Below are 7,737 nucleotides of genomic sequence, written 5' to 3' on the forward strand. Positions count from 1 at the left end.
GTTTACACATCCCTCGTTGATCTTGCTTATGGAAGTTTTCTAGTGTGGTTATGCTCGTTTACACATCCCTCGTTGATCTTGCTTATGGAAGTTTTCTAGTGTGGTTATACTCGTTTACACATCCCTCGTTATCTTGCTTATGGAAGTTTTCTAGTGTGGTTATGCTCGTTTACACATCCCTTGTTGATCTTGCTTATGGAAGTTTTCTAGTGTATCTCTTAACTGAAAAGTACTTTGCGATGAAGATCTTCCAGTAATTCTTCATACGCTCACGTTTATATGATTTCGCTAAAGTATAAATGTAGCTTTAGGGGTCGTTGACTACTTAAAGGAAAATAACCAATTTACACTTAGCGACTAGCGCTATCCACATGATGATCGTTTTCATTTAATAGACGAGGCTCTAATCTCTGGATAAAATCTGTCCTATCAATGAAGGACATCTCTTTCGTCTACATTTTTACACGAAGCTCCGCGTTACAGCAAACAATCAACCGCGGACAGAGCAGATATTATCTATAAAGAACAACAAAGGAAAAAGGCAGCTAGAACGAAGTCAACGTAATGATTAGTACTCCTTACTAATAACTTAAAATACTTGAATAACATTTGACTATATCGTCACAATTAATTACTGATAATTATTTCAACGGACTAGCCTGCAGATTAATTGTCCATTTCTTCTCCTTTGTAATTTCAGTGAAGAAAAGAAACGTTATACCTACCCCTATGTGGGTACACGAAACGTTATACCTACCAATATGTGGGTACTTGAAACGTTATACCTACCAATATGTGGGTACACGAAACGTTATACCTACTAAGTTAAAGATAAACAAATAGAAATTACACTGTGTAAAGGTGTGAATTGAACCTTAGTAAGAGTGGTATTTGAGGAACCAGTGTCTTAACTGTGACAATGATACCCTTTACCAGATTTAACTTCAATTCGCAAGCCTAACATGTCGCTTTGCACACATGTGGTGACCAGTAGCTCATGGATTCGTTTCCAGAAAAGTTATTCAGTTTTCAATATTTATAGAAATTTAAGAGTAATATCGTGCAATGCACTTCAAAATTACCTAAAGCCACATATTATGATAAAATATTTGTTGATAAGGGGCCTTTCATGCTAATAATTAAACAATATTGCCTGGTTAACTTGCAGAACACCATTTAAAACAAAGTTATAATTATATTTTTAAAACACAGTCCATCAAAAAAATACTATCAGTGTTGAGGCGAGTCGAACCTATATCGGGAACTTTGCGTATTCGTGTAAAACAACTTATGATCTAAGTGGGAAGATCTATATCGATACACTTTTAAGAACAGTTATATGTTGTTTCAGAGACAATATCATTAAAAGTTAATATAGTTAACCGTACAGGCAACAGAGATATAGAAATTAATCAATAGGTTTATATTTTTTATTTCGAAAAGATGATGTTTCGAGCTAGCGCTCTTCGTCAGATTGTACAATTTAGAATATAAACGTAATTTTTCACATTAAAATGATCTATTTTGACAACAATATATACATATATCATAAATTTTGCGCTTTTGTTCTAAATAAATACGATCTGATCAAATATCATTTTCGCGAAGTAAAAAATATATATACAATTTGATGAATTTTTATCCTATTATTTAATTGCAATGACAATATTAACCAAGTGTCCGTTGTGTGAACTATTTTCCTCTCTATTGAGTAACTGTTGTTAGGCCTACGCTCTAATTTTTGCTTAGGCTCTCTAAATAGTTTCTCGAACATGGATAACAAAACATATATAGAGAACCTGGTTTCAGCTTATAAGGAAAGGTAATATTTCATTCAGTTAATTGCATGATGTCACTTTAATAGCAAGATACATATCGGCACCTTGATTACAGGGCTCTGTATATGATTGTTACGTGTGGAATTTCCGTCGGTAAAACCGCTTAGAAATGAACCGATAAAAAAACTGAAAAATATTTATGTATAAGACAGATTTCAAATGCTCTTGCAGCTTGTGAAATTAGTACTTGGTTGTAAAGCTTGTGTTCATGAAAAACTTTATTACGATTGACTAAAATGATTATTTTATCCTAAATAGGCCAATATAATTCGTTATGAGAAAACTAGTTAATATAAAGATATATCTGTTCGACGAATTGAACCGATGTCGGCTTTTTTAAAAATTATTATAGCTATGATGTGACGTGAACTGTAAATAAAGATTCGCAGTGGCTACACACTCGGAAAGGATCTTTCAAATGATATATACTCAATAATCCAAAATTTTGAGTAGCCACTAAAACAACAACAACAATAACAAATTATATATATATACAATAATATATATAAAAATAATGTAAATTGTCATATTGGAAGCTTATCAATATTCATGATCGTGAGGTTATGGACTGCCAGGTAGCTAGTATTTCGAGAATCGTTCCCAGTAGTTCGTAGCAAACACACACGCGAACTACACCAAACAAGAACGACAGCTGATAGTTATTTTTCCTGTGCAAAAGTTTTATTGAGATCGTTTCATCAAGCATGAAGATAAATCAGTCTCGTGTTACTCACTCTCTACGTCAAGTGGGAGGTGATCCAAGTTCGTCAATATTCGAATATTTCGACTGCCAGGTATTTAGTATGTGATAGGTCGTTGCCGGGTGTCTTGCCTCTATGACACAGATATCTTCATGTTTATTGGATAATTTTATTTGAAGGAGTGTTTCATGAGATTTCTTAGTTCTGTGGGTCTCTGATTTAGTAATAATCACGTTGTTTTTAACGTTAGTTTATCTCTTGATTTAAATATAGTTTTTTTTCTTTCTAAGAGACAGGAACGTCGCTAGGTTCTTAAAATATTCAGGGCTCGGGCCCGTAGGTGCAGAAATTTTCGGCGTTTCATGTGATATCGATCATGGTTTTTGTTCTCATTTATGAAGACACGAACTAGGGATTCAGGGCACTGTCAAGTAGAATCGAAGCACGTGCCTCGTGTGCCAGTGTCCAGCTACGACTCTGCTAGGAGACTTGATAAAAGTCATGGAATCATCACTACATAATATCACTAGGCATGGAATCATCACTACAGTATTTCACTAGGCATGGAATGATCACTATATAATATCACTAAGTATGGAATAATCACTACAGTATTTCACTAGGCATGGAATCATCACTACATAATATCACTAGGCATGGAATCATCACTACATAATATCTCTAGGCATGGAATAATCACTACATAATATCGCTGGTCATAGAATAATCACTATATAATATCACTAGGCATAGAATAATCACTACATAATATCACTAAGTATGGAATAACCACTACATAATATCACTAAGTATGGAATAATCACTACAGTATTTCAATAGGCATGGAATAATCACTACACAATATCACTAGGCATAGAATAATCACAAGATAATATCACTAGGTATGGAATAATCACTACAGTATTTCAATAGGCATAGAATAATCACAAGATAATATCACTAGGTATGGAATAATCACTACAGTATTTCAATAGGCATGGAATAATCACTACATAATATCGCTGGTCATAGAATAATCACTACATAATATCTCTAGGCATGGAATAATCACTACATATTTATAATTACATTGCTTGTTATAGATAAAACTAAATATTTATAATTACATTACTTGTTATAGATAAAACTAAATATTTATAATTACATTACTTGTTATAGATAAAACTTATTATTTATAATTACATTACTTGTTATAGATAAAACTAATTATTTATAATTACATTACTTGTTATAGATAAAAACTAATTATTTATAATTACATTACTTGTTATAGATAAAACTAAATATTTATAATTACATTACTTGTTAAAGATAAAACTAAATATTTATAATTACATTACTTGTTGTAGATAAAACTAAATATTTATAATTACATTACTTGTCATAGATAAAACTAATATTTATAATTACATTACTTGTTATAGATAAAACTAAATGTTTATAATTACATTACTTGTTATAGATAAAACTAATTATTTATAATTACATTACTTGTTATAGATAAAACTAAATATTTATAATTACATTACTTGTTATAGATAAAACTAATTATTTATAATTACATTACTTGTTATAGATAAAACTAATTATTTATAATTACATTACTTGTTATAGATAAAACTAATTATTTATAATTACATTACTTGTTATAGATAAAACTAATTTATAATTACATTACTTGTTATAGATAAAACTAATTATTTATAATTACATTACTTGTTATAGATAAAACTAATTATTTATAATTACATTACTTGTTATAGATAAAACTAATTATTAACAAGTCACACAGTAATTGTTTAAAACTGTAGGTGGACAAGTCACACAGTAATTGTTTAAAACTGTAGATGGACAAGTCACACAGTAATTGTTTAAAACTGTAGGTGAAAAAGTCACACAGTAATTGTTTAAAACCGTAGATGGACAAGTCACACACTAAGTGTTTAAACTGTAGGTGGACAAGTCATACAGTATATTGTTTAAAACTGTAGATGGACAAGTCATACAGTAATTGTTTAAAACTGTAGGTGGACAAGTCACACAGTAATTATATTTAGAACTGTAGGTGGAGAAGTCACTCAGTAATTATTTAAAATTGTAGGTGGACAAGTCACCCAGTAATTATTTAAAACTGTAGGTGGACAAGTCACACGGTAATTATTTAAACTGTAGGTGGACAAGTCATACAGTAATTGTTTAAAACTGTAGGTGGACAAGTCATACAGTAATTATTTAAAACTGTAGGTGGACAATTCACACGGTAATTATTTAAACTAAATTTTTCGATATTGATTATCATGTAATGTTAAATGATTTTTCATTTCATAAAGTAACTATTTTTTCGAATATTTCATTCGAAGACGTCAACTGGTTACTAATCTGAGTTCCAAAAATTAAAAATGCCAAATTTTATTTAAAATTAACAATAATATATGCATTTTTTCCATACAGGTGTCGCTGACTTCCATTGAACATTTAACATCTTCACGTATATTACCCCTTTTAAAGGAAATCCATGGTTCCTGTGGATCGGACAAAATAAACGTTACGGTAGAATTCAACAAACCTTTTCACGGCGTTATTTATTCCAAAGGGTTCTACAACAATGATAATTGCGTTTATGTTAAACGTCCCTCCATTAGGCCTATCGAATCCATCTTTACATTTCTAGTTCCGCTGAGAAACTGCGGAAGTGAAGTTCAGCCCGTGAATTTATCAGAGAGTCGTGATTGGTGGTTTGAAAACACGATCATCATACAAAACGATCCGTACATCCAAGAGATGTGTGACCAAGCACTCCAGCTACGATGCGTTTGGAAGCACACGTTTCTTCGAACCTTGTACGTCAAATTAAATATTTCAGATGTTTGAATTGACTACCAGCTTTTAAATTTTGATGTCTCCGCCACTATAGTGGCGAATATTTTCTTGATTAAAATATTTCATTGAATGACTATTTTTGTTGTTAATATATGAAGCAGTAGAATACTTAGTGTTATGTTATTAACGAAAAAAGTGCTAAAAGCTGTTTTTATCTTAACAAAAAATAAATCAAATATAAGTCAAAGCGCTCCACGGCTCAAAAGTCTGGGCACGAAAATTAAATATTTTGTTTATTTTTTACAGCCATTTTTATATCTTTAAACTTATCAAAAGACAGAAAATGTTTTAAGGTTAAACTGAAAACTTCTGATAACCGAAACTTTTTCAAAAGATTAATTGTGAATTCAATGAAAGTATTTGATTTGTCTCCCGGTGGGAAAATCAGGGGTTCGAACCCCCTCTGTGGAAAAAACAACCAAGCACACAGTATTTGGTTTACTTAGGTTTCTTCTGTTTTTATTACCTTGTATAAGGATTAATGTACATATAATTGATTCAAATACGTATGGTAACTGTTCCATGATCCAAAGGCCCTGGAGTCCCACGGAAATTATGTAAGTTTTTATATAAAATGTGAGGGCTAGACGTTCCTAATGTAAAAGTGATATGCTAGAAGAAAGGCAGCTAGTTAACGTCATTCACCGCCAACTCTTGGGCTACTCTGTACTAACCCGCTGCTTGTGAATCGAATGTCATAACCACCAGGTCAAGTCTCAAGAGTATAGAAGGAAATCATGAAATTAAGATTTTAACTATGATAAAAATAACAATAAACCAGTTGTGTTTTTATCTCTTATTTCGGTATATACAGAGCAGGTTTTCAACCCTTTGCTTGAATCCTTTCTCAGGCTGACCGATATTAGTTAGAAAACCGAACCGAAGCCGGAAAATGAATGTAGAAACTGAGCTGAGCGATTTTAGTTATTGAACCTACCAGCTTTTCCACTCTTAAGCAAATCTTAATGATAAAAAGGAATAATAAGTTATGATGCATCACCTTTAATAAAAGATACAGGGAGAGGAAATCTGGAGACTTTTGAAGATAAATAATCAGTGTTAAAATAAGTAATGAATTATTACGTCAAATTGTGATTTATAAATAACACTGATAATAATTACAGTTCACTTGACCAATCTGATTCAAATGTTAACAATTGTTGTACATGAAAATAGATTATATATATATATGCCCCCCAGCGGCATGTCTTCGGACTTATACTGCTAGAAACCGGGTTTCGATACTCGTGGTGGGCAGAGCACAGATAGCCCTCTGTGTAGCTTTGTGCTTAATAACAAACAACAACAACATATATATATATAGATAGACAGTTTAGACCACTACATCTGTCGTATTCCAAGCAGCCAGACCCGTAAGGGGTTCTAATTTGTGACATCAAAAGGAAACACATATTGTACTAAGTACAATTAGCATTCAAAGCATACAAATGCTACGAGGGTCTGGAGGCATGACCCCCAGAAATTTTTTTAAAGATAGATTGAGATTAAATCTGGAAATAGTTTTGCATGAAATATAGCTTAAACAACTGTAAGGCTGTACATATAAAATACACAAACATCCAAGTCAACAAATTATCATTCTGTTGTAATACTGCATGGAGAGCTAGACATAAATATGTAAGTTTTATTATGGCAAAGTACTGTATTATCTACATGCAGAGTAGTTATTAATTGTTGAATTATATTACTAATTTAAACAACTATAGTATAGTAGCTATTTCAATCATTGGCTATCATATACGTACGTGTATGCACTACCGAATTAACATGTTAGCATGCTTCATTCTTCTGGGTACTTTTCCATTAATAACTTACATACAGTTTTAATGTTGATAGTAGTGGCTACTGAACTTGAAAAAAGAAACTAAACAAGATAGGGATGGAAGTGGACATATCACTTGGTCCGGTTAATGATTATATAGCAGACTAAGGTGTCTCGACTTTACATGGAGAGTAAGATATCTACATTACTGGCAAAACAAGTAGAACCAGAATATCCAAAAAACAAGATAGGGATGGAAGTGGACATATCACTTGGTCCGGCTAATGATTATATAGCAGACTAAGGTGTCTCGACTTTACATGGTTGTGTCTGTAATAGTTCAGAGAAGAGATATACTTGTTCCATGAGTCTGGTATTTCTGTAATAGTTCAGAGAAGAGATGTACTTGTTCCATGGTGCTGGTGTATCTGTAATAGTTCAGAGGAAAGATGTACTTGTTCCATGGTGCTGGTGTATCTGTAATAGTTCAGAGGAAAGATGTACTTGTTCCATG

At 32.0% G+C, this 7,737-nt stretch overlaps 1 long non-coding RNA gene across 1 annotated transcript; it reads left to right on the forward strand.

Annotated features, from left to right (window-relative positions):
- The first annotated feature begins 1,698 nt into the window (after positions 1-1,698).
- On the forward strand, positions 1,699-5,516 carry LOC111083114. Its single transcript, XR_002608807.1, has 2 exons — positions 1,699-1,822; positions 5,012-5,516. It is a non-coding gene; the product is annotated as an uncharacterized LOC111083114 (long non-coding RNA).
- Positions 5,517-7,737: the final 2,221 nt, after the last annotated feature.

Source organism: Limulus polyphemus, unplaced genomic scaffold (genome assembly GCF_000517525.1).
Source record: "Limulus polyphemus unplaced genomic scaffold, Limulus_polyphemus-2.1.2 Scaffold8227, whole genome shotgun sequence".
In the NCBI taxonomy this organism is placed as follows: domain Eukaryota; kingdom Metazoa; phylum Arthropoda; class Merostomata; order Xiphosura; family Limulidae; genus Limulus; species Limulus polyphemus.